Below are 23,746 nucleotides of genomic sequence, written 5' to 3'. Positions count from 1 at the left end.
CAGGGCAGGGTCTCTGGTGGTCCATGGGTCCACCATGGAGACACTGAGAGAGAAACAGAGCAGGCAAAGAGAGGCAGGACAGAAAAGGGGACACCAAGACAATGAGCTGAGAAGGCGGCACTCTGCAAACAGAACTGCAACAGACTGAACATGAACGGGAGAGAAATCAGTAAGTCTCAGAGTTTTATTTGCTGTCAAATACATCCCACACACCCAGCCCCACACAATCTCCATCCCACTACTCTAATTGAGATCCCATGACTCTAAATCATTTCCCAACTTCATCTCAGCCTGATGCTACGGAATCGAGTGAGTTTGGCATGGGATTGAGTTTTTTGAGGTGGGTTTGAGCTCTTTTTGGGGTAAGATTGAGCTGTTTTCACTGCGATTTGAGTGGTTTGGAGGTGACAGATCCATTCCTCTTGGCTTCTGCAGCGCAAAGAGATGGAGAATAGAAAAATATTAAGGTGAAATTAAAAGTAGAAGCAGCCAGGTGTGTTCTCAACATGGATCACAAGGAATGTGGCTCACCTGGGCTGTGCCTAAAGTGCCTCCTCCAGTGGGGGATGGAGCTGGAGCAGCGCACGAGCTCTGCCTGCACTCGGGGCACTCACAGGGCTTCCCTTACCAGTGCCTCCGTTGGTGTTGGGTCAAGTGAAAGCTCCTGGAGAAGCTCTTCCCACACTGGGGACACTCGTAGGGCCTCTCCCCAGTGTGGATGCACCGGTGCCTGATGAAGTTGCAGTTGTGCTTGAATCCCTTAGCACAGTCGGGACAGCGTAAGGGCCTCTCCTCTGTGTGAATCCGATAGTGCAGGAGGAGACAGGAGCTGGTCTGAAACCTCTTCCTGCATTTATCACACTCGTAGAGCCTCTCCCCTGTGTGGATGTGTCGGTGGGTGATGAGGGTGGAGTTATCCTTGAATCCCTTCCCGCAGTCGGGGCATTGGAAGGGCCTCTCCTCTGTGTGAATCCGATAGTGCTGGAGGAGATGGGTGCTGGTCTTAAACCTCTTCCGACACTTGGAACATTCCTATGGCCTCTCCCCAGTGTAGGTCCTCTGGTGCAGGATCAGGCTGGAGCTTTGGCTGAAGCACATCCCACACTCGGAACTATTACTGCGCCTGTGTGGGTCGCAGCTGGTGAGAGAGAGACGGTGAATCTTGTTTCTTGAATCAGAAGGCTTATTTATTGAGATATCATATAATACATTAAGACTATGCTAAATAGAATATGTAGAGAGAGGTTTTGCAGAGCTGCTAGGCTAGGCTAGAACAGATAGAAAGAATCTATAACAAAGTTTTGTCCAAGGACTGAGTCCCTGGCTTACACTTTGTGATTGGCCCTTAATTCTAAACATAGAAAATGAGCCAATCAAGGTGCATCCCATTACATTCCACAGCAGCTGATAATAGTTGTTTACCTTCCCTTCTGAGGCCTCTGGCCTCCAGAAGACGCAGAAATCCAAAAGAAAGGATTTCTGTGAAGAAATGTCTGCGACACGGAACACTTGTACGGCCTTTCTCCAGTGTGGATCCTCTGGTGCCTTATCAAGTGGGAGCTCCGGCTGAAGCTCTTCCCACACTCCCCACACTCATAGGGCTACTCCCCAGTGTGGATCCTCTGGTGCACAATCAGGTCAGAGCTCCACCTGAAGCTCTTCCCACACTCCTCGTATGTGTGGGGCTTCTCCCCATCATGGAGCTGCTCATGGAGCACCAGCTCCGAGCTCTGGCTCCGTCTCCGGCCGCCTTCCCAGCCCAGGCAGGGCTCTTTCCCCCTCAGATCCCCGCCAGCTGCGTTTGCAGCCCCTCCTCGTGCAGCATCTCCGGGGCTTTTCCTCCCCATTGGCTTCCTGCGCCGTGGAGCCCCTCAAAACAGCCTCTTCCTCCAGGTTCTGCCGCGGGCATTTGTCCTCCCTGCTCTCCATGCTCAGCTCCTGCTCTGAGGGAGGAAGGACAAGGACAGGATGGGATTTGCTTCCGTGCCACAGGCAAGGGCAAGGAGATCCCCCCAGAGCTGAGCTGCAGCCGGGGCTGTGCTAGGCTGGGAGATGGAGCAGCACAGAGGGGAAAGGGGCACTGACTTCCTCCTCACCTGCCTCAGTGTCCCGGGGCATCTTCCTCTTCCTCGCAGACTCCCAGGCCTTGGCAATGGGAAATCCTGGTTTGGGGAAAACAAGGGATGAGAGCGTTTGTAGGAGCACTGGGGGGTAGGATGGTCGGGACGGATGGAGATGAGAGATCTCTGCAGCCAGGTCATGGAACTTGCGGTTTATTGCAAAGGGCCTGGGTGCAGGGCCCTGCTTGGAGCTGCCAGGCACAGCTCGGAGCAGGCCCAAGAGAAGAGAGGGGTAGAGAGGGTGAGAGGGTAACAGAGTAAGAGGGGAAGAGCGTATGAGAGTAAGGTTCCTGTTACAATACAATCAATCTTCTTCTGCGTTGAATATTCTATTTCTCACTAACCAATCTAGTGCAAGATACAAATCCTATAACATTTACATACAGCCTGTAAAAATCATTACATCACCATACTGTGTTACACTTAAACCCTAAAATCTCCTCTTTTGACCCCTTCTGCTGAGCTAGTAGGGTCTGCTCTGACCCTTGGATCTGTCTGCAAGCAGAGGGAATTGTTTCATCAAAAGGGGATTACCTTCAGTTGGGCCACACCATTGTTTTCCAGTTGTTCACTAACTGAGGTATCTCAGAGCTTGCTTTCATTTCCATCTTCCTTATACTTTTTATGTTCACAAAATCTTTTGCCAGACAATCATATTTATAAGGCTTTCCTGTTTCATCTTCCCCAACACACATTGAGTTTGAAGGTCCCTCTGCCCAAGTCCATCTCTACAAGTCACTGGCCACCTGGGCTCCAGAAAAACCTCCCAAACACCCAGATTCAGTTCTGAAAAAGCCTCCCAGGAGTTCCCCATCCCTGGTCCCTGCCCTCTGGTGTTCAGGGGGATCCCCCTGTCCCAGCTGCTTGGGGTCACGCTTGGATTGGGGGTCCCCCTTCTCCTCAGTGCCCGCCCTGCCCAGGCTGCTGGCAGTCCCAGCAATGCCAAAAGCTCCCCGCTCTTCACTCTCCCCATTTCGGGATGCCGGGGCTTTTTGGGCTCCCGGGCTCCCTTCTCCCCTCATTCTCTGCTCTGGGCTGTGAATGAGAAGAGGGCTGGTTGTCCCAGTCCTGCCAAGTGAGTGCTGGAGTCTCCCACGCTGCATTTCCAACTTTCCTCGAGGGAAGCAGCCAGTAAAGAGACGCAGCGAGTGATAACAGGAGTAAGAGAATCCCCCGGGGTAACTGGGACTGGGTCTCAGAGAGGGGCTGGACCCCACGGAGCAAGGGAGCAGAGGAGTTTTCGAGCCAAATCCACTAGGAAATGGTACAAAAGGGAACCCTAGAAATTCTGCTGGTTTGAGGCATAAGAGTGCCCAAGAACATCCAGAATTAAAACCCGCTGGGTTGAGGAATTAACATTCCAAGAGCATCCACGGTTGAGCAAAATTCTGCCGGATTGAGGATATGCTCAAGAACATCTGGGATTGGGCAGCACAACTGGGTTGAGGGATATCCAAGAGCACAGGGACTGGCAAGAAACACCTAAACTTGTAATAGGTGATGTGAAAATGTAGTATGTGGTAGAGATAATTCATGATATTAATGTATAAAATATTGTAAACTCCACACTATGTCTTTTGACCATCCTGGCAGGGAGCAGTGTCTCATTCATATACATCTAGTTCCTGGATTTGGTTGAGATAAACATCGGGGTTTTTAATGAAAGAATAGAAGCTTCCAGGGCGATAATCACTGGCTTCCCCGGGTCACCAGGTCCAGCCAAGAGTGATTATTGCCTCGACGATTATACAGCTACCAAGATGATCCACAGCGCCACCCTGATGCATGTGAATGCTGACTTCCCCGGAGTCTATTGACAACATCAGACACCTGGACTGAGTCTTTTTCCACCTCTGTTCAGGTAAAGACACAATTATGCATGGGAAGAGACACAAAGAACATTTGGTCATCTCTGCCTTGACCAGAATAAACTGTAAAAGAACTCGCTGCGTCAGGCAGCATTTGTGAACAGGGGGAGACTCTGACATTCAGAGGTCAGATCCGTGTTCACCCAGCACTGAACCCAGGCTCGACGCTGACCCTTGGCTGTGGTGGTTTTGACAACTGAACTTCAGATGCACAGACAAATTATTAAAACTTTGCTAAATTTTCTTATAAGTTTGGCTCTCGATTTCATCATTTATAACAAAAGATACCTTATTGTGGTCTTGTTGTGTGTGAGAGTGAGTCACACACAAAATCTGCCTCAGCTTCCCGGGCGGGTGGGAAGGGGGGCTGTGGAAAGAGGAGTGTGTGACCCACAAATAAGCCATTGTTCTCCTGGGCGTGTGGGGGCTGTGGCATAAGGTATAGGTGACCTACAAACAGGCCATTGTCCCCCGGGCATGTGAGGGGGCCGTGGCTAAAGAGTGTGAGTGACACACAAATCAGCCTCACAGCAAGCCTCACAGGTGAACGGCACTGGAGGCAGCAGAGTCAGGGCCCTCCCAGGAGGCCCGGAGATACTGAGACCCAGAGGCCACCCCAAGGTGAGGGGGGGCCACAGGGACCCCTGATTCTCTGTCAACAGGGATCCACTCTGTGTCCTGAGGGTGGGAAAGAATGTGTGGAAGTGAATGAGAAATAAAAGTGAGTGAATGTAAATGAATGAAAGTAAAGGTAATGTGGATTGTCCATTTTAAGCTTCACTATATCTCCTTGGAGGGAGGTGTATTGTACTGAAAGTAGTGTGAGAAAAAAGTTTTTTATTTTTGTGTGTGTAGTTGAAAGAAAAGTGGTATTTAGTTTGTTAGTGAAAGGGAAAAACAGAGGCAGAAGATGAATAGATAAGATCTTGAAAAAATGAGACAGAAAACCAGTAAGTTGGATACAGGGGAAAAAAAAAGAAAAAAAAATAGTCCTTTGGGAGTTATGTCAGCTAACAGAGATACAAATCCTTGCAAATGGAGAAAATACAGGGTATGTAAAAGTTGATGGGAAAAACGTGCAAACTATGGAAAAAGGGAAATTAACCTTAAACTAGTAAGCTCAAACTTGTGAATTATATACTTTAAAAAGAGCACTAGAATATTTAACACAAAAAAAATGAACTATATATACTGATTCAAGGTATACCTTTAGAGTAGTACATACCTTTAAAAAATTCGGAAAGGAAAAAGATTACTTAATTCAAGAAGAAAAGGATTAGTACATGAGGAACTAATTTTAGAGGTATTACAATCAACTAAAAGAGATAGCTATAGTTGTGGTAGTTAGGGAAGAGGCGCTGCGGAAGTTGTCACGATGTTACGGAAAGCCAGGACCCTCTGTTTCCCGTAGATAAGACCCTCAGTTACTCATAGATAAGAAACTAACATAGGAATGTGGCCCAAGTAACAATAGGAATGTGGCCCCACTAACAGTAAAGTCAGCAACTTTCCATTCCTTACCCAGTACTTTTCCATTCCCTACTAACCACAGATAAGAAGGACAAACCCCCTTTTGACGTAGAGACCCCTAAGACTATAAGACCCCATGAGAAGTAGTAATAAACACTGTTTGACCGTCCACCACATTGGTGTCTGCGTATGTCATTGGCCCGAACGGCCCGGGAGAGTGGGCCGTCGAGCTGTTCCTCAGAACCAGGTCGCCTGCCTTGATCCAGAAGGCAACATTTTGCTGCCGGAAACCCGGGAAGCGATCTGCGCCCGGGGAACGGATATACTCCTGGAAAGAGGACGGCGGCTGCGGCAGCAGGTCTGACCACAGCAGAGGGGACGCCCTCGGACCCACGTGGACAATGGAATCCACAGCGAAGGTCGTAAGTCAGGCTCATCAGCAATGGGGAATTAAAGGTGAGCTCAGGAATTCTAATCTTGCTATTGCAAGGCTCCTAGAGCTGGGGACGATCGAATGTCCGGTAAATATATTATATTCGGAAGCGCGGGAGAAGCGCACTGCCGCCTCAGCACAGGACTCAAAGTCTGCAGGCAGTGGTAAAATCCTCAAAGCATGGGGGAAAGTAGAAGAGGCCCTACGCAAGACGTTAGAAGAACAGGAGACGCTGGAAGCTGCGTGTATACGTTTATTAGCTACATCAAAGCCGGGGCTGGGGGCCGCGACGCAAACCGTCTCTGAGAGCGATCGGATTGAAGGCGGGAATATGCGGGGGCCGGGCTCGTTCCACCCCTTCCCGAGCCCGAGCCCAGACCCCCCCGGAGCCCCCAGGAGACCCCCCAGGACCCCCAGGGGACCCCCAGACCTTCCCGCAGAGCCCGCCGGGTCCTAGCCCCCCCGCGGAACCGTCCGAAAAATCCGCGGTTTCTCTATCCATCTCTTCCCCGCCGGTCGCCGGTCCAGCGAAAGAAGCAGAGCAGCGTGCGCGATGCTTCTGGCAGGGACCAGCAGAGGAGGTGCGGAACGAGGCCGGATTGTCGGACCCCACCGGGATCGGTAAAAACTCGCCCCCGGCATGTGCATTTAAAAATGGCGCCGAACCACATGGCGAGGGCAGAAGGGAGGAGGCGGGGGGCGGAAACAGAGTCAGCCTGCTTAATAACGCATGCGCAGGCGAGCGGGGAGACGGGGCGGCCCCCGTGGTAGAGTGCAAAACCAATCAGAGCGCTCTATTCAAATTAGGTTCTTATAGGGTAAGGACCTCCCCCGGCAGGATGCGGGGGGAGCCCAGGGGGAGGGAGCAGCACCACCCCCAAAGAGAGGAGCAAGGTCGAAGCCGCACAAAATGGCACGGAGCGCCGGAAGTGTACCGGCAGTCAGCTTCCGCCTCAGAGTCAAGTAACAGCTGCTCAGACAGCTCAGAAGAGCCGACCGAGCCCGGCTGGGACTCAGAAACCGGGAGAGCAGAATTAATGCGGTTTCGAGCGAAACCGAATAAAGCTTTAAACAATATCGGGAAACAATCGCAACACAAACTCACCAATTGGAGAAAAATAAAAGCAGACTGTGGGGATCGGGCACCGGCAGCCTCCATGCATGCTTTCCCGGGGAGGGTTGCCGGAGCGCGGGGTAATCAACAAAGGGCATATACCCACCCCAGTTAACCCAAAAGAAGCCAAAGCGATTTCAGAAATAGGGATCAACTCAGCTGTAGTACCCACTCTTGAGGATGACCATTCTAGCAATAACGATCTGCTCACTTTTGATATTACGCAAATAAGCCGCATGCTTTTTGATGGGGCGGGGCGGACTGTATTTAAGCAGGAATAGCAGGACGACCGCGTTAGCCCAGGCTTCCGGGGAAGGGCAGCAACTCAGAGAGCTGTCCCCAGCCGGCACAACCTTCCCTGGCAGCACCCTCACTCCAAGCATCGCGGCCTCGAGGAAACAGGACGTCTTTTCCATGCTCGGATTTCGGATTACAAATTTATCATGAAGGCCACTGCCGTGCACCCCCCGCTGCCAATCAAATTGACTTGGAAATCATCAGACCCTGTATGGGTTGAGCAGGGGCCCCTGACAGAGCCTCGAAGGGCAGCCTTGCTGGAACTGGTCAACCGCGAACTGTAAAAGGGTCACATAGAACCCTCCATCAGCCTATGGAACACCCCTGTATTCGTGATCCCCAAAAGGTCCGGAGAAGGTTATCGTCTCGTCCACGACCTGAGAGAAGTGAACAGGACGATCCGACCCATAGGTCCAGTCCAGACACTGCTACACACGAACTCAGCCATCCCCGCAGGGCAGCCGTGCGCAGTACTGGATATCAAGGACGGTTTCTTTTCAATACCCCTGCACCCTGAGGACAGAGAACGATTCGCCTTTTCCGTGGCGTTTCGGAACGGCGAGCCGCCCAACCTTCGCTTCCAATGGAGAGTGCTTCCACAAGGCCTGGTCAACAGCCCGACCATATGCCAAATCACCGTAGACAAAGCACTGATGCCGGTCCGACACTCCCATCCCGACGCAACTATCATTCAGTACATGGACGACATCCTGGTCGCAGCACCATCGACAAGCCAAGTGGATCACCTGGTGTCCACAATCACGGAGACCCTTCAGGCCAACGGCTTCGAGATCGTGAGCACAAAGATCAAGAGAGCACCCTGCATGACCTTCCTGAGAGTAAGAATTACAAGCTCCTACGAGACACTCCCCGAGATGAAGATCAACCGAGACGTTGAGACGCTCCACGACGTGCAGCACCTGGTGGGATCGCAGCAGTGGCTTCACAACATCGTCCTGATTCCTCCCGAGGTCATGGACCCTCTGTACGACCTCCTGAAAGGAAAGCACCCCAGGGAACCCGAAGAGCTGACGCCGCAAGCAACGAGCTCCCTCGACTTCATCGAAAACCAAATGTAACTGGCACACTTGCCAGGTGGAACCCAGCCATGCCACTGGACCTGTGCGTCCACTCTACACCGAAGGGGGGAGTGGGAGCACTGGCTCAAGGACTCGCTGAAAAGGCTGGACCGATCCAATGGGTGGTCCTCAGAAGACCCGCTCGTGCATTTTCCCCAGGAATCGAATGCATCGCCAGCCTCATCATGAAAGGCAGGAGACTCGCCTTGAAACACCTAGGGACAGAGCCGACAAGCATCCACCTTCCGTTTCGCAAGCAGCCGACCTCGGAGTCAGCCACAATATCGGAGTACCTGGCCCTTGCTCTTTCCGGCTTCGGAGGAAAAATCTCCTACTCCTCCAGACCACCCTGGACTCAGCTGCTGACCGTAGTCGACATGGACATGCCACCGAAAGTCAAGGACAGACCGCAGCCAGGACCAACGGTCTTCACAGACGCTTCCTCCACGACTTCAACCGCAGCAGCAGTGTGGCAGGCAGGAGACCAATGGCACTGCGTCAAAGCGTGTGACCCCACACTGTCGGTGCAACAGCTGGAGGCAGCAGAAGTGGTTTTGGCGTGCGGACTCTTCCAAGACGAACACCTCAACATCGTAACAGACTCTATATTCATGGCAAGGCTGTGCCTAGCCATGGCAGGACCAGGAGTGTCAACATCAGCAGCAGCCCTAATGCTGGAAGAAGCACTTTCCTCGCGACAGGGCACCGTGTCAGTCATCCACATCAACAGCCACAACCCAGTCAAAGGTTACTTCCAGATCGGCAATGACAAAGGGGACGCCGCAGCGAAAGGTGTCTGGATGTTGCAGGAAGCCCATCAACTGCACGAGTCACTCCACATCGGAGTCAAAGCACTGGCGAAGAGATGCGGAATCCCGACGGCGGACGCGAAACATGTGGTAGCCACCTGCCCTCATTGCCAGAAGTCACCCCTTTGGACCTGCGGGGTCAACCCGAGAGGTCTCAAGCCCTCAGTAATCTGGCAGTCAGACTTCACCTTATGTCAACTGCTGAAGCCCCAAACATGGCTTGCAGTGACAGTGGACACTTATAGCGGAACGATCATAGCCACACAGTACTCCAAAGCAAACTCCAAGACCACAATTCAGCACTGGCTGACAGCCATGGCTTGGCTTGGTATCCCCAAACAGATCAAAACTGACAACGGCTCCAATTTCACCTCTAAACAAGTACAGGAATCCGCCTCGAAATGGGGCATCATGTTAGTGCAAGGCATCCCATATAACAGTACCCGACAGGCCATAGTTGAGAGAGCAAACCAGACCCTGAAAACCAAGCTAGAAGTGTTGGCAAAAGCAGAGGGCTTTGCCAATGCCATTCCCCCAGGAGATCAGGCACGTATGCTGGCAACCGCTTTGCTAGCACTGAGCTAGGCGAGTGGGAACGGGGCTTGAGGCTGATGCTCACGGGGCGAGGGTACGCGGCTGTCAAAAAGGACGGCAAAATCAGGTGGTGTCCACTTAAGTCGATTAAACCGGACCTTCATAGCGAGCAGAATGAGACTGACGAGAATTGCGAGTCTTTGTTTACAGGACCTGCTCGTGGGATGTCCTCGTGACGCGTACATCCCGGTTCCAGACGAAAGTGACAGACCACCAAGCCATCAGGCAGCGCCCGAGAGAACCACACAGGTGAGACCCAAGCACCAAGGGTGTTTCTGTGTGATTTTGCTGTTGGGGCTTGTCGCCAGAGGGCAAGCCAGCCCAGACCACTACCCCCATCGGCCATTCAGGTGGATCATGCGACACCTTAGTAGTGGCAAAGCACTCAAAGAAATCACCACACCAAACACCCCATCCTTCGTGCTCCGCATCACCGACCGGTTTCCAGGACAGCCAAGGGTAAACCCCTATTCCCCACACGTCACACACTCGTACCTATCCTACTGGTGCCCAGCTTCAAACCCTGGGAAAAGCTACTTCAATCACCCAGGGTGGGGACATTGTGGGCACTGGGGCTGCGAAACCATAGTTACAGATGCCTGACCATCGGGGCCTGGGTGGGATCCACAAGAGCCAGACAAATTCTTACAGTTCACCTGGGCACCCAGCGGCTGCAAAACACCCTTCTTCTCTCACGGAAACTTCCATCGAAACCAACTTGAAATCCCTAGATTTTGGGCATGCACTGATTACAACATGACAGTCTTGCAGCCAGATCACCCTAGCTGGGCCACAGGCAAAATGTGGACAGTGGTCCTTCAAGGGTCAAAAGAGAGGGTGAACGTGCAAATTATCAGGCTCCAACCGTCGGCACCCCGAGCGGTCGGACCCAACAAACCGATTAAAAGCGTGCCGAAAGGGAGAAACATAACCCACCCCAAAACCTTACCCACAGGTGTCAGCAATGTCCCGACCGGTCAAGCGGAAACCTTTCAGATGAGCCGCTTAACCGAGTCAGACTCAGACCAAATCCTTCGTATGTTAGAAGCTACCTTTGTATCCCTGAACGAATCCAACCCTAACCTAACCGAATCCTGCTGGCTTTGTTACGATGTCAAACCCCCCTTTTACGAAGGAGTCGCTTTAAACACTCCCTTCAGTTATTCCACAGCCGACGCCCCTCACCAGTGCAGATGGGATACCCCTCACAAAGGAATCACCCTGAGTCAAGTCACAGGCCGAGGCAGATGCTTTGGCAGTGGAACCCTAGCCAAGCGGGAAGGCAACGTCTGCACCAAAATTGTCAGGCCTAACAGGAAAAACAATAAGTGGGCAGTCCCATCAACATCGGGGATGTGGGTTTGCCAGCGATCCGGAGTGAGTCCTTGTGTGTTCCTTCCCAAATTCGATGACTCTAACGACTTCTGTGTCCAAGTTCTGATTGTTCCTAGAGTCCTGTACCACTCAGACGAAGAGATGTACCATCTTCTTGAGGGACCCTGTCGGATCCACAAAAGAGAAATAATGACAGGTATAACTATCGCAATGCTGCTCAGCCTGGGAGCAGCCGGAACGGCCACGGGTGTGTCAGCCCTAGCGACCCAGCACCAAGGACTGTCCCAGCTGCAACAGACCATTGATGAGGACCTGCAAAAGATCGAGAAATCCATCTCCTTTCTAGAGAAGTCAGTCTCCACACTCTCAGAAGAGGTCTTGCCGAACAGGCGAGGCCTGGACCTCCTGTTCATGCAGCAAGGGGGCCTGTGTGCCGCTTTGAAAGGGTTTCTATGCAGACCACACAGGAGTAGTGAGAGACTCCATGGCAGAACTCCGGAACCGACTGGCCTAGACACAGAAAGACAGGGAAGCCCAACAGGGCTGGTACGAGTCCTGGTTCAATCAACCACCTTGGCTAACCACTCTGATTTCTGCCCTGATAGGTCCATTGGCAATGCTGTTTCTAACAGTTACCTTCGGACCATGCCTGCTGAACAAGTTGGTCTCGTTCGTTCAGAGCCGCCTGGAACGGACCAACATCCTGTTCTTAGACCGATGACAATTGCTGTGAATTCAACCAGGGAATTCAACCAGAGAACACTGCCAGTCACAAGATTTTCCAAACTCTTCTGGCAAAAGCTTACTCAGGTTTCCCAAAACCCCTTTCCCTGGTCAAGTTACAACCTTATACCTCATTTTAGTACCTATGTATATGACCACCTCATTCATTTGTGAAAAGCGGGGGGGAGATGTGGTAGTTAGGGAAGAGGCACTGCGGAAGTTGCCGCGATGTTACGGAAAGCCAGGACCCTCTGTTTCCCGTAGATAAGACCCTCATAGATAAGAAATTAACATAGGAATGTGGCCCAAGTAACAATAGGAATGTGGCCCCACTAACAGTAAAGTCAGCAACTTTCCATTCCTTACCCAGTACTTTTCCATTCCCTACTAACCACAGATAAGAAGGACAAACCCCCTTTTGACGTAGAGACCCCTAAGACTATAGGACCCCATGAGAAGAAGTAATAAACGCCATTTGACCGTCCACCACATTGGTGTCTGCGTATGTCATTGGCCCGAACGGCCCGGGAGAGTGGGCCGTCGAGCTGTTCCTCAGAACCAGGTCGCCTGCCTTGATCCAGAAGGCAACATATAGTACATGTAATGGAACTCCAAAAGGGAAAGACCGCGGAAAGAAGAGGAAATAATTTGGCAGATCACAAAGCTCAGGATGCAGCAGAAAATGGAGTTGAAAGAGTTATGTTAACATTAACTCCAAATGAGGAAAAACTGGAAATTCCAAGGTTTAAGGAAGCCAAGAAAAAAGAATTAAACAAGAGAGGAAGTGAGCAAGATAAATCAGGAAAATGGAAACTTCTTGATGGAAGACAATTACTTAATAAAATGTGCTTATTAGAAAAATATTAGAAGACATGCATCAGAAAACCCACTGGGGTACTCAAGCTTTATGTGATCATTTTTTAAGGAACTACAGGTGTAATGTGATTTTGGAGTAGCAAAGCAAGTAATTGAAAGATGCTTAATTTGCAAAGGATAAATAAAAAGGTGATGAGAAAAACGACATTAGGATGTCATGAGTTAGCTCATCAACCATTTCAAAGCATCAAAGCAGAAGTTTAGATTTGCTAGGCTCTGGATTTATTTGTAAAAAAAAACCCATTTAATCTAGAAGAAAGAGAATATGCCATATGTTAGACGGGAGATTTCAGGAGAATACAAATCTCTAAATTATCAGAAACATCCGAGAAAAAACAAGAAAAGGAAAAGAGGAAGTGAGAGGGAGGCAAGCAGGAGGAAAAATCAGAAAAAGAGTGGGATCCTCTGCAGGTCTTGCCCCCTCCGTTCGCGGCCCAGGCGCCTGTCCCGGGTCCCGGCTCGCTGCCCGCCTCAGCTCCGCCTGCCCCGGTTTCCATCCCAGGTGCGGCCTCAGTGCCCAGGGCAGCTCCACCTGCCCCGGCGCTGTCGCTCAATTTGTGTGCCCTGCTCCTACTGCCTGGCCCGCGGCTGCTCTGCCAGCCATGCTGGGGAGGATGGGGGTTGCTCTGTCCTGCCGCCTGCTCCGAGGTCACCGCACCCACCGCACCCAGGGGGTTTCCCAGCCATCCCATCCCCGGCTGCCCTGCCCGTGCCACCTGCGCTGGGCACCGCCTCTGCTGCCGGGCTCTCCCACCTGCCTTTGCTCTGCCGGCAGCTGCCGGATCCGCCACCATCAGCCATGTGGGGGCTACCCATGCTCCGGCTCGGGCTCCACAGGAAGATCCCCCTCTGGCGATTCCAGCAGCAGACCCTGCCCACACTCCCACCAAGCCTCGGCGGGATATCCTCCCCTGACCCCAATCCTGCTCTGAGTTACGTCCCCTCAGTAACCACAACTCTGGCTGTTCAAGGAAACTCTGTCTCTCTCTAGAGGAAGCACCTTATCAAAACACTAGGAGCTCAGTTAAAAGGCAGCCCTCTCTAAATTCCTTCTCAAAACATGAGAGAAAGGTAGTAGAAGGTAAAAAAGTGAAAGAGTTAGATGAAGGGATTGCTCTATTTCTGTTCAGAGAGGTTCCCATGGGAGGGATGTGCTGCCCTGCCCCGCGGGAGCCACCAGTGCCCCTGCCGGCCATGCCCGGAACTGCACCCAAGGGCAAAGCACCACAGCCCAAAGGCCGGGACTGGGTCCGGGCTCTGTTTGCTGTCAGTGCCGCAGCTGTTGGTGTTTGTTTGCTTTATTATACACACTAGTAAAGAACTGGTATTCCTATTCCCATATCTTTGCCTGAGAGCCCCTTCATTTCACTAGTCTAAAAATGTAGAGGGAGGGGTTTGCATTCTCCATTCCAAGAGAGGCTTTTTCTGCCTTCCCGAGCAGACACCTCTCTTGTAAAGCAAGACAAGCACCCACAGGCACTGAGGGGGCTGCAGGAGGGGCACAAGAAGGCCCTGCAGTACTTGGGCACAAAGGCACAGCAGGTGAATGCAAGAAGGGAGCAGCAAAAGGCCAAGCTGAAGGCAAAGGCCAGGACACTGTTCCTACAGCCCCTGAGAGATCAACCCCAGGGCCCAAGCAGGCCCCAGCACTGAGGGCACAGGCTCGGCCACAAGCACCTGGCAGAGGCATTGCCCTCCTCAGCAGGGGAGAGCCCACCCAAACAGCCCCTGGCAAGGAACCAGGGCTCCAGCTGCAGGGCACAAGGACAGGTGCTGCTGTCTGTGCTTGCTGAGCGGGAAGCCCTGGAGCCTCACTTCTCCTACCCCTAATTAGGAGCATCAGTGCATCGCTTTGATTTCCCACAAAAAGGGAAAACTTTTGTGGGAAATCAAAACGTATGGATGAGTGGGTGAAGGGAGAGATTTCTGACAGAAAACTCCAAAAACTCAGAGCAGGATAATAAAAAATAAGTGAAGACCCGTAAATGCAGCTTTCCCCCACGCCTCCCTCCTTCCAGCTGCACCTCCCACCCCAGCAGTGCCGCAGACAGGGAATGGGGCCAGGCTCAGTTCATGCCCCGGGGCTTCTCCCTCTGCTCAGGGGCAGGAGTCGTTCCCCTGCTGCACCCTGGGCTCTCTCCCACCGGAGACTTCTCCAGGAACTTCTCCAAGCTGAGTCCATCCCACGGGGCACAGCCCCCTCCAAGTGCTGCAGCGTGGGTTACTCAGTGCTAAACTTAGGGGACTGTCTCTCGGGATATTATCACTACAGCACTCGCAGCAGAATATACACACGGAATTTTAACAGTTCTGAGTAGAAATTAAAAGAACCAGCGAGAGAGAGAAAGAGCGAGATTCTGATTGCGGCGCTCCGGAGCGGCGGTGCGGGAACGATCCCTGCTCCAGCACTGCCGGCCCCAGGCCAAGCCCAGGCCCGCAATCCAACCCCGCTGCTCACAGCGCCCGCCCTCCCCGGCCCGGGGCACAGCGAGCCCCGCACCCGCTGCGCCCCCGAGCACAAAACGCCCCTTCCCACCGCGCTCACCCAATAAACACAGCGCCCCTGCAGCCGCTCACGCCTCTCTCGCTCCTCCCGAGCTTCTCGGCCTCCCACACCCTCTGCCCTGCACCTGGGCCCCGCCAGTGCCGCGGGCTGGGGGCAGCAGCTGCACCTTCCTCTGCCTCTGCTCCAGCCCTGCCCAGGTGCCTCGGCTCCCTTCGTGCTCGCCACAAACTGAGGCCTTCACAAGGCTGACCTAGAACAGAGGCCAGACACGGTTACACAATAAAGCAGGCATTTGTTAAAAGGCCTCCATGGATACACCTTGGGCAGAACAAGAGCCCAGCCAGGGCTATGCCCAAGATGAACCAAAATGGCCACAAAATGGACGGCTGGTCACGAGGTCTGTCACTTTTATAAGTTCTGCTCCATTTGCATATTGGAGTTAATTGTCCAATTATGTCTTTAGATGATGAAGTCCCATCCTTCTTGTTTTTCGCTCTTCAGTGCCCGTTGTTTATGCTCTTGGGCCTGAAGTTTGGATTATTTGTCCTTGGGTTCACAGCTAGAAAGGAATTGTTTTGTCTCCCTGCTCTGTGAACAGAGCTCAGCATCGCTTAATATGAAGCCCAGACCCACAGAGTAAAGCAGCACAGAATCTGAAAAATAGAAAAGCTAAAACCTGAGGCATCAAATCCATGAGAGCCCCCCACACACTCACCACACCTCCCCCTCGGCACCCCCAGGCCCTCCCCATTGATTGAAGCCCCCAAAATGCTCCCAGGCCTGAGCCCCTCAGCCCCCCTGAACCCCCGGCCAGTGTTCTCACCTGGGAAACCCCAAATCTTTGGGAATTCTCAACTGGGATTTCCCAATTCCCTGGAAACCTCACCTGGGACCCCCAAAACCTCACCTGGGACCTCCAAACCTTCCAGGATCCCCCCAACCCCCCCAGGACCCTCCAAACTTTATCTGGGATTTCCCCAAACTCTCCGGGAGCCCCCAAGCTCCACCTGGGATCCCCCAAACCCCCCAAAATACTGCTGAGAGTGGGACAGAACTGGTGGCACTGGGTTGCTGACACTGGAATGGAACAGGGGCCACCAGGTTAGTGGCACTGGAATGATGACACAAGGGTGGTGGCACTGGGACAGCCTTAGGGACACTGGGGTGGTGACAGTGGGATAGAACTGGTGGCACAGGAGTGGAATTGGTGGCACTGGGCTGGTGGCACTGGGATGGAACTGGGGACACTGGGACAGGACTGGTGGCAGTGGCACAGGGACACGGGGATTGAACAGGTGGCACTGGGCTGGTGGCACTGCCGTGTCCATGGTGCCACCTGTCCAGTGTCCCCATGTCCCTGCAGTGTCCCTGTGGGTGGCCGAGGATGGTCACCTGCTGCTGGCCCTGGCCATGGTGGCTGTGTCCTGCAAGGTGGCCTGGCAAGATCTGAGGACATTGCAACATCACCTGGCCACCAGTGGGGCCACCAGCGGGACATGGCCCTGCGCCTGCATGACCGCGCCCGGCGGGTGGCGGCCACCAGGGCAAGAGCCAAGGCCACCATGGCCACCAACGAGGTCACCGCGGTTGTGCTGGGGAGGCTGGAGGAGGTGACGCTGGCGCTGGGGACGTTGGTGGCTGCTGTCACCCGGGACAGGGAGGTGACGCCATGGGGGACAAGGGAACAGGGCTTCCCCAGCGCTGCCCGGGTGCTTTGGGACATCGTGGTGGCCTTGGGGACCCTGGGGGAAGGGCACAAAGAGGTGACACGGAGGCTGGAGGTGGCCCAGGGGGCACTGGCGGGGCAGAGGTAGGGACAGGGTGGGGACACGTGGGTGACACTGTCACTGCCAGGGCACGGGGACACCCTGAGGGACATTGGGGACTTTGGGGACACCCCCGTGTCCTTCCCTTGGAGACACCAGGGCCAACTTGACGTCCCCTGTCCCATTTTGGGTCACCACAAGGTCCCTGATGTCCCCGCAGTGTCCCCAACAGGATATGGGGGGACACTTGGGCCTTGTTCAGGACCCTGAGGAGACATCAGGGCCATGTGGGGACACTCAGGGGACATTGGGGTCTCGTTGGGGACATCAGCGGGACATTGGGGACCCCGCCCTGGCCCTGCCGGCGGGGGGGCGGTGCTGGGGGGTGACCTCACCTTTCCCTCGCCCCTCCCCATCCCCCCGGCCGCCCCATTCGGGTGAATCTCTGACTGTCGCTCGGGTGTGTTCACCCCCCGGAGCGTCACCCAAGTGTCACCAGAGTGTCTCCAAGGCGTCCCCGGCATTTCCCCCAGCAGCCATGGAGCCCTGTGAGGTGCGACAATCCCGGCGCGGGGGCGGGAGGGGACACAGGGGACACAGGGGGTGGCGGGAGGGGCCGGGGGGGCCAGAGGGGACCAAGGTGGTGGGGGGGCAGGAGGGGAGAGGGGCTCACAAGGGGGACAGGAGGATGTGGCAGGAAGGGGGCATGTGACAGAGGGGTGGAGGGGACTGAGGGTGGTGGGGTTGGGGGGACAGTGGGGGACAGGGTGTGGCAGAGGGGACGAGGGGGTAACAAAGGGACAGAGGGGACAGCAGAGCCCTCCAGGGAGGGGACAAATGGGACCCTGGGAGGGCACAAAGGCACCACCGCAGGAGGCCACAAGAGACACCAGGTCCCTGACACCTCCCCTGTCCCCTCCTCAGCTGTTCCCATCCCTGCTGGAGTCGCTGGTCATCATGGTGGCCACCCTGAACAAGGTGGCAGACACCACGGCCCCGCTGGAAAAATCGATGAGGTGCTGGATGGGCCCCCAGAGTGCCTGCACGCAGACCTGGAGGGCTTCGCCACTCGCCTCCGGAACACCCTGGACCACGGTGGCGTCACCTGGTGGCACCGTGGTGTCACCTTCGAGGGCAAGTACACTCTCACCTCCCTGGGCCAGGCCTTGGCCACCTATGAGAGCACCCCATGGACCACCTGGGCCCAGGTGACGAGGGTGGCCAGGGCCTGGCGGAAGTCGGTGGCCACACTCGTGGACAGCTGGTTCCAGCTGCTGGGGAAGGCCACCGAGCTCCGGGATGCCTGCAGGGACGTGGTCGCCGGTGAGGGCACCACTGTGGCCATAGAAGCTGCTATGGGAGGGGCCGAGGTGGACAGCAGTGAGGAGGAGGAGGAGGCCACCACAATGAGAGAGCAGGCAGAGGCGGCCTTGGAGATGCTGGAGCAATTGGTGGCCGCATGTGACAAAGCCACTGCATTCCCCCGGGAGCTGTGGCGCAGGGTTCGGGACATCGAAGCTGCCCTGAAGGGGACAAATGAGCCGACCCGCGACTTCCGTGTGACCTTGGTGGCCAAGGTGGCCGAGGCCGAGCGGCTGTGGGATGCCAGCGCCCGCCTGGCCAACGATCACCTGCTGCACACACTCGGGGACATGGAGGGCATCTACTGGGATTCCTGTTATGACCCTTGGCTTGATAACCATAGCCACCGTGAGGTGGCCGAGAAATGCCAAAGAGCCATCGAGGACATCCCAAGTCTGCTGTGGGAACAGTGATGTCACCACTGTGATGTCACTGGGGAAAGTGATATCATTGGGGACATCACTGGTGTCACTTGTCCCCTCTCTACTCCCCACATGGGATTTGAGACAAATTTAGGGAATTTTCTGGGAATTTTCTTTGAAATTGTCCCAAATCCTGATGGGAATTCCTGGGGTACTGTCACTTGGGATGCTCAGGGACACGCAGGGACATTTTGGGGACTTGCAGGGACATGCAGGGTCATGGTAGCAGGTCAGGGGGTGAATGAGCCTCCTCGGTGCCTTCAGCAGAGGCAGCTTTCCGCCATGGCTGTAGTGCAGCCGGGTTATAAATGACAATACAATAATTGGCTTTTGCAATTCCTGTATTGGCTTTTGCAATAGTTGTTATTGATCACAAGTATTTTGCTATGGCGCTTGATATTGATACTGATGACTGATAATCCCTTGCAGCTGCTTGCTGGTACAACATAATCTATCCGTTGATGTGTGCACTGTGTTACCGATTTATTGTTCGCCTCATGGTGCCTCGAGTCCCTGCCTCTGCCCCCAGCCCCGTTATCATCCAGGACCCCCCCCCAATCTACCAGGCCCCCCATTCACTGCTCCCCCCCTTCACTGATTCCCCCAAAGCGCTGGGACCCCCCCGATCCATGAGCTCCCCCCAGTGCGCCAGGACACCGACACCACCATCCATGGGACCCGACCCCCACCCCCCACCCCTCACTGCCCTCCCACTCACCAGGACTCCCAATCCATGGGACCCCCCCGCACTCACCAGGACCCCCCCGGCACCCCCCCATTGATTGAACCCCCCTGAAACGCCCCCAGCCCCTCCCCGGCCCCCCCAAGCCCCCGCGTTGGGCCCCGGTGGGGCCGCCGCTGAACGGAGCCTGTCAATCAACGCTGATCGGGCTTGTAGTCACGCCCACGGGGAGGCGGGGCCCCGCGGGACAGCCAATGGAGACTGGCAGAGAGGGGAGTGGGCGGGGATTGGAAAGGCGAGGAATGGGAGAGTAGAAAAGGGGCGGAGCTCCATAAGCGGCGGCCAATGGGGAAGGGAGAGGGCGTGGCCTGGGATGCGAAAATCGGGGAGTGCGGGGGAAAAAGCGGGCAAGGAATGGGGGTGTGGGAAAGGGGCGGGGCCTGGAGGGAAACAAAAGTGGGCATAGCTTGACAGAGAAGGAATGGGGCGGGGAAAGGGGCAGGGCCTATAAGGAAACGAAACTGGGTGGGGCCTGGCGTGAAACCAATGAGGCGTGGGAAAGGGGCAGGATTCCAAGCGAAGCCTGGGAAGGGGAGAAAAAGAGACCCCTTGGGGACACTGGGGGGTTGTTGGGGACACCAAGGCTCCCAAGCGATCCTGAAGCCCTAAAGCAGATAGCCTTCCAGAAATAATGGGTTAAAACATGGAATGAGAGGCATGTAAAGAAGGGCCTAGCACTAGAACACACGGAGAAAGCACAGCACTAGGAAAACAGAGCAACAAATTAGATAAGAGGTAGAGCATCATGACAGGGGAAGAGATAGGTATAGGAGAAACTAATGGGCTAAGCAGGTTTAGAGCCAGCAATGTTGAAACGACCCTAAGGGTTTTGCCAAGCCACGGGATCTAAGCCAAATACACCGGGAATTGACCAAATTAGGAAAGGAGTTCAAAAGTTTAAAGAGGAAGACTCATCGGAAAGACCCCGTCTAGGATGAAGGCAACAGGAACGACCACCTGAAGATTCCCCAAAAGAGATGTCTCCACCTACGCTCCGCCCACGCTCCGCCTACACCACGCCCCATATGAATATGCATGATTATGTATCTGATCTGATGTAATCCTATACCCAAAATTGTATATAAGGCTTGCTTTTGCTATGTGAACTTAGAAATCCATTTTGTGATTTCTCCGATGCGTTGTTAATAAAAATACCTCCTGCTTAATTGACTTAAGCTGAGTCTGATTAGGCAGTCACTCTGCCTGTTTGGGGCAAAATTCAGCATCATTTCTGGCGAGCCAGCCAGGAGATATGGCACCAGACAGGAGATCCAAGCCTTAAGGGTCCTCTCCCGAGCCGGGTCCGGGGCCGGGGTCTTCTGGGCGCCCCTGACGGCTTTTCGTCGGGAGAAGCTCCTTCCCTGGACCAGTGCTCTCGGATGGACGCTGGCTGCATCTCCTGCTCAATTAAAGAGGTATTTTAATTGCCTATTGGCTTTAAGAGGTATTTAAATTGTTTGTTGGTTTTGGGATAAAGCGCTTTGTTTGGAAAACGAGGGTCAGACGTGACCGCTCGCAGGGTAAGCCGGAGGGACGCCTCGGTAAAAATCCCTGATTATACGGGTTAAAGTCCCGTAAATACGGGTTAAAGTCCCGTAAACGCGGGTTAAAGTCCCGTAAATACGGGTTAAAGTCCCGTAGACGCAGGTTAAAGTCCTGCTACTGGGTTAGAGTCCCAGCTACTGGGTTAGAGTCCCAGCATTCTGATTATACGGGTTAAAGTCCCGTAAATACGGGTTAAAGTCCCGTAAACGCGGGTTAAAGTCCCGTAAATACGGGTTAAAGTCCCGTAGACGCAGGTTAAAGTCCTGCTACTGGGTTAGAGTCCCAGCTACTGGGTTAGAGTCCCAGCATTCTGATTATACGGGTTAAAGTCCCATAAATACGGGTTAAAGTCCCGTAGACGCAGGTTAAAGTCCTGCTACTGGGTTAGAGTCCCAGAAATAAAGACGCAGGTTAAAATCCTGCTACTGGGTTAGAGTCCCAGCTACTGGGTTAGAGTCCCAGCATTTGGTTTTGTGAACGTAAAAAAAAAAAAAAAAAAAAAAAAAAAGGAAAAAAAAAAAAAAAAAAAAGCAAGGAAAAGAGAAAACGCAGGTTAAAGTCCTGCTGGAAGGAGTATTTGTTTATCTTGGTATCTTTGGTTTGTTTTGCTGTATGGGAGATTGCCTACTGTTCTTTGAGAACGGGAGAAAGATGTGTTAATTGGTGGTTTTATGTGTTTGCTTTATGTGTCCATTGTAAAATCTTATAGGGGACGCTTTTATTACTTTCTATGTAAACAGATTGGAAATGTATGTGCATGAACTCGAGAACCCGGTATTTCACGGTCTATCGGCGACCTCTTGTGACCAAACCCGGTAAAACAGTCTGTTCTGACATAAGACCATAAGGTAGGAACCTTTCACTGTACGGGTGTGTGTGTGGAGTGAGTGAGACGCAGCATCGCTGCGAAACGAGAGCGGAGTTCCGATCCGCATTTCCTGGACGAAGCGAATGGAAATTGTGTGAATGAAGTGTTAAGGTATATTGGCATATAGTACTTGTGGAAAAGAGCACGAATATAGAGAATAGCCATGGGAAGCCAACAGAGTAAAGATATAAATATGAAAACCCCCTTAGGATGTATCCTAAAACACTGGAAGGACCTGGGAGGGATTCCAGGGGGAAACATAAGTAAAAAGACACTTCTTAAGTATTGTACACAATGGTGGCCCCTGTACCGTCTGGATGACGGAGAAAAATGGCTACCGGAGGGAACAACTAATTATAATACCATTTTACAACTTATGCTCTTCCTCCGGCGGCTCAATAAATGGGATGAGGTAATATACGCAGACATGTTTTTCACCCTAAGGAATAAACCTGAGTGGCAAAAGGAATGTGGAATTAATGTAGCCCCTCAGGACCCCCTAGTATTGGCTTTGGAAAGAGATAAGAAGGGTCCGAAGTCAAAGGACCGTTGCTGTGATGCATGCAGTATTGGACAGCAGTGTCTCAAGTTAACAAGGAGAGATAGTGGAAAAGAGAGCGAAATAAGCTTGTGGGAATACCATCCATTCGCTCCAGGGCGGGAAGGACCCCTTCCCAGACCAAAAGAGGAACAGGGGGATCCTAGCCCACTAAAGGAATTGGAGCAGTGGTGGAAATCTAAGTTTGGATGCAGCCCTCAGAAGCTAGACAACGGCTGGGAGGAGGGTAGCCCATCAAAATCGGGGATTAGCAAGGGAAAGGGCAGCCCTCAGGGACCAGATAGCCCACAGGGGTCGGGGAGCTATGCTGACAGCCCACCCAGACTGGAACTCGAAAGGGAAGAAGGCAGTCCGTCGGGAGTAGAGAGCCGGGGGAAGACACGCAGCCCGCCCAAGCTCAGTCCATATGGGGATAGTAACACATCCAGAAATGGGGGTGACTGTAGAATGGAAACTAGCACACCAAGGACTGGTGCTTGCAGAATGGAAACCAGCACACCAAAGGCTAGGGACAAGAGCGACTCATTGGGGGGCGACGTCTCTGAATTAAAATATAGTAAGGGAAGTGGTAATGTGACATGCGAAAAGGAGACAGAGAACAACTCGCAGAGACTGAGTATAATAATACAGATAGAGGATAAAAGAGATGGGAAAGCAGCAGAGGACGAGAGGGGTAGTAGCCCGGGGCAGGATAGGAGTCGACAGATATTAGGGGGACGACAGACCCAGGACGGGAATCGGACGGACTGTGTAATAGAGATAGGAAGTGAAAATGAGGAATTGGACATAGAGGCACAGGAAGAGGACCCCGGGGCAAGGACCAGTCACTCGTATTATACCAGATCTGTGGCACGGGGGGAAGCAAAACGAAGAGAGGAGGGGAACCATACGATAGCTCCTCTCCGACAAATTATGCCAATGGTAGGGGAAAAGACTAGAGTAAAGGTGCCATTCTCGACAAGTGATTTGAACAATTGGAGAGATGAAGCAAAAAATTTTAGGAGAAATCCGGAGGGAGTAGCAAAGAGATTTGAACTAATGGCGAAGAATTTAGATATTGATTGGGAGGATATAGAAGTGATGCTGTCGGAGCTGACAGATACAGAAAGGGAGCTTGTGTTGGAAACAGGGAGACAACATGCTCGAGTGTTACCGGGGAGAATAGAAGATAATTTTCCCAGCAGTAAACCAGAATGGGACCCAGGTAACGCGGATCATTATCAACGGTTAGTGCAGTATAGGAAACTGATAGCGATGG

The 23,746-nt window shown here is 53.3% G+C and overlaps 1 pseudogene; it reads right to left on the bottom strand.

Moving 5' to 3' along the window:
- LOC134432722 (zinc finger protein 11-like) overlaps positions 1-23,746 on the bottom strand; it is a 246,541-nt pseudogene that overhangs the window by 160,447 nt on the left and 62,348 nt on the right.

Source organism: Melospiza melodia (genome assembly GCF_035770615.1).
Source record: "Melospiza melodia melodia isolate bMelMel2 chromosome 7 unlocalized genomic scaffold, bMelMel2.pri SUPER_7_unloc_1, whole genome shotgun sequence".
Classification (NCBI taxonomy): Eukaryota; Metazoa; Chordata; class Aves; order Passeriformes; family Passerellidae; genus Melospiza; species Melospiza melodia.
Note: the sequence above shows the minus strand (reverse complement) of the source record. Positions and strands in the feature narration are given on the sequence as shown.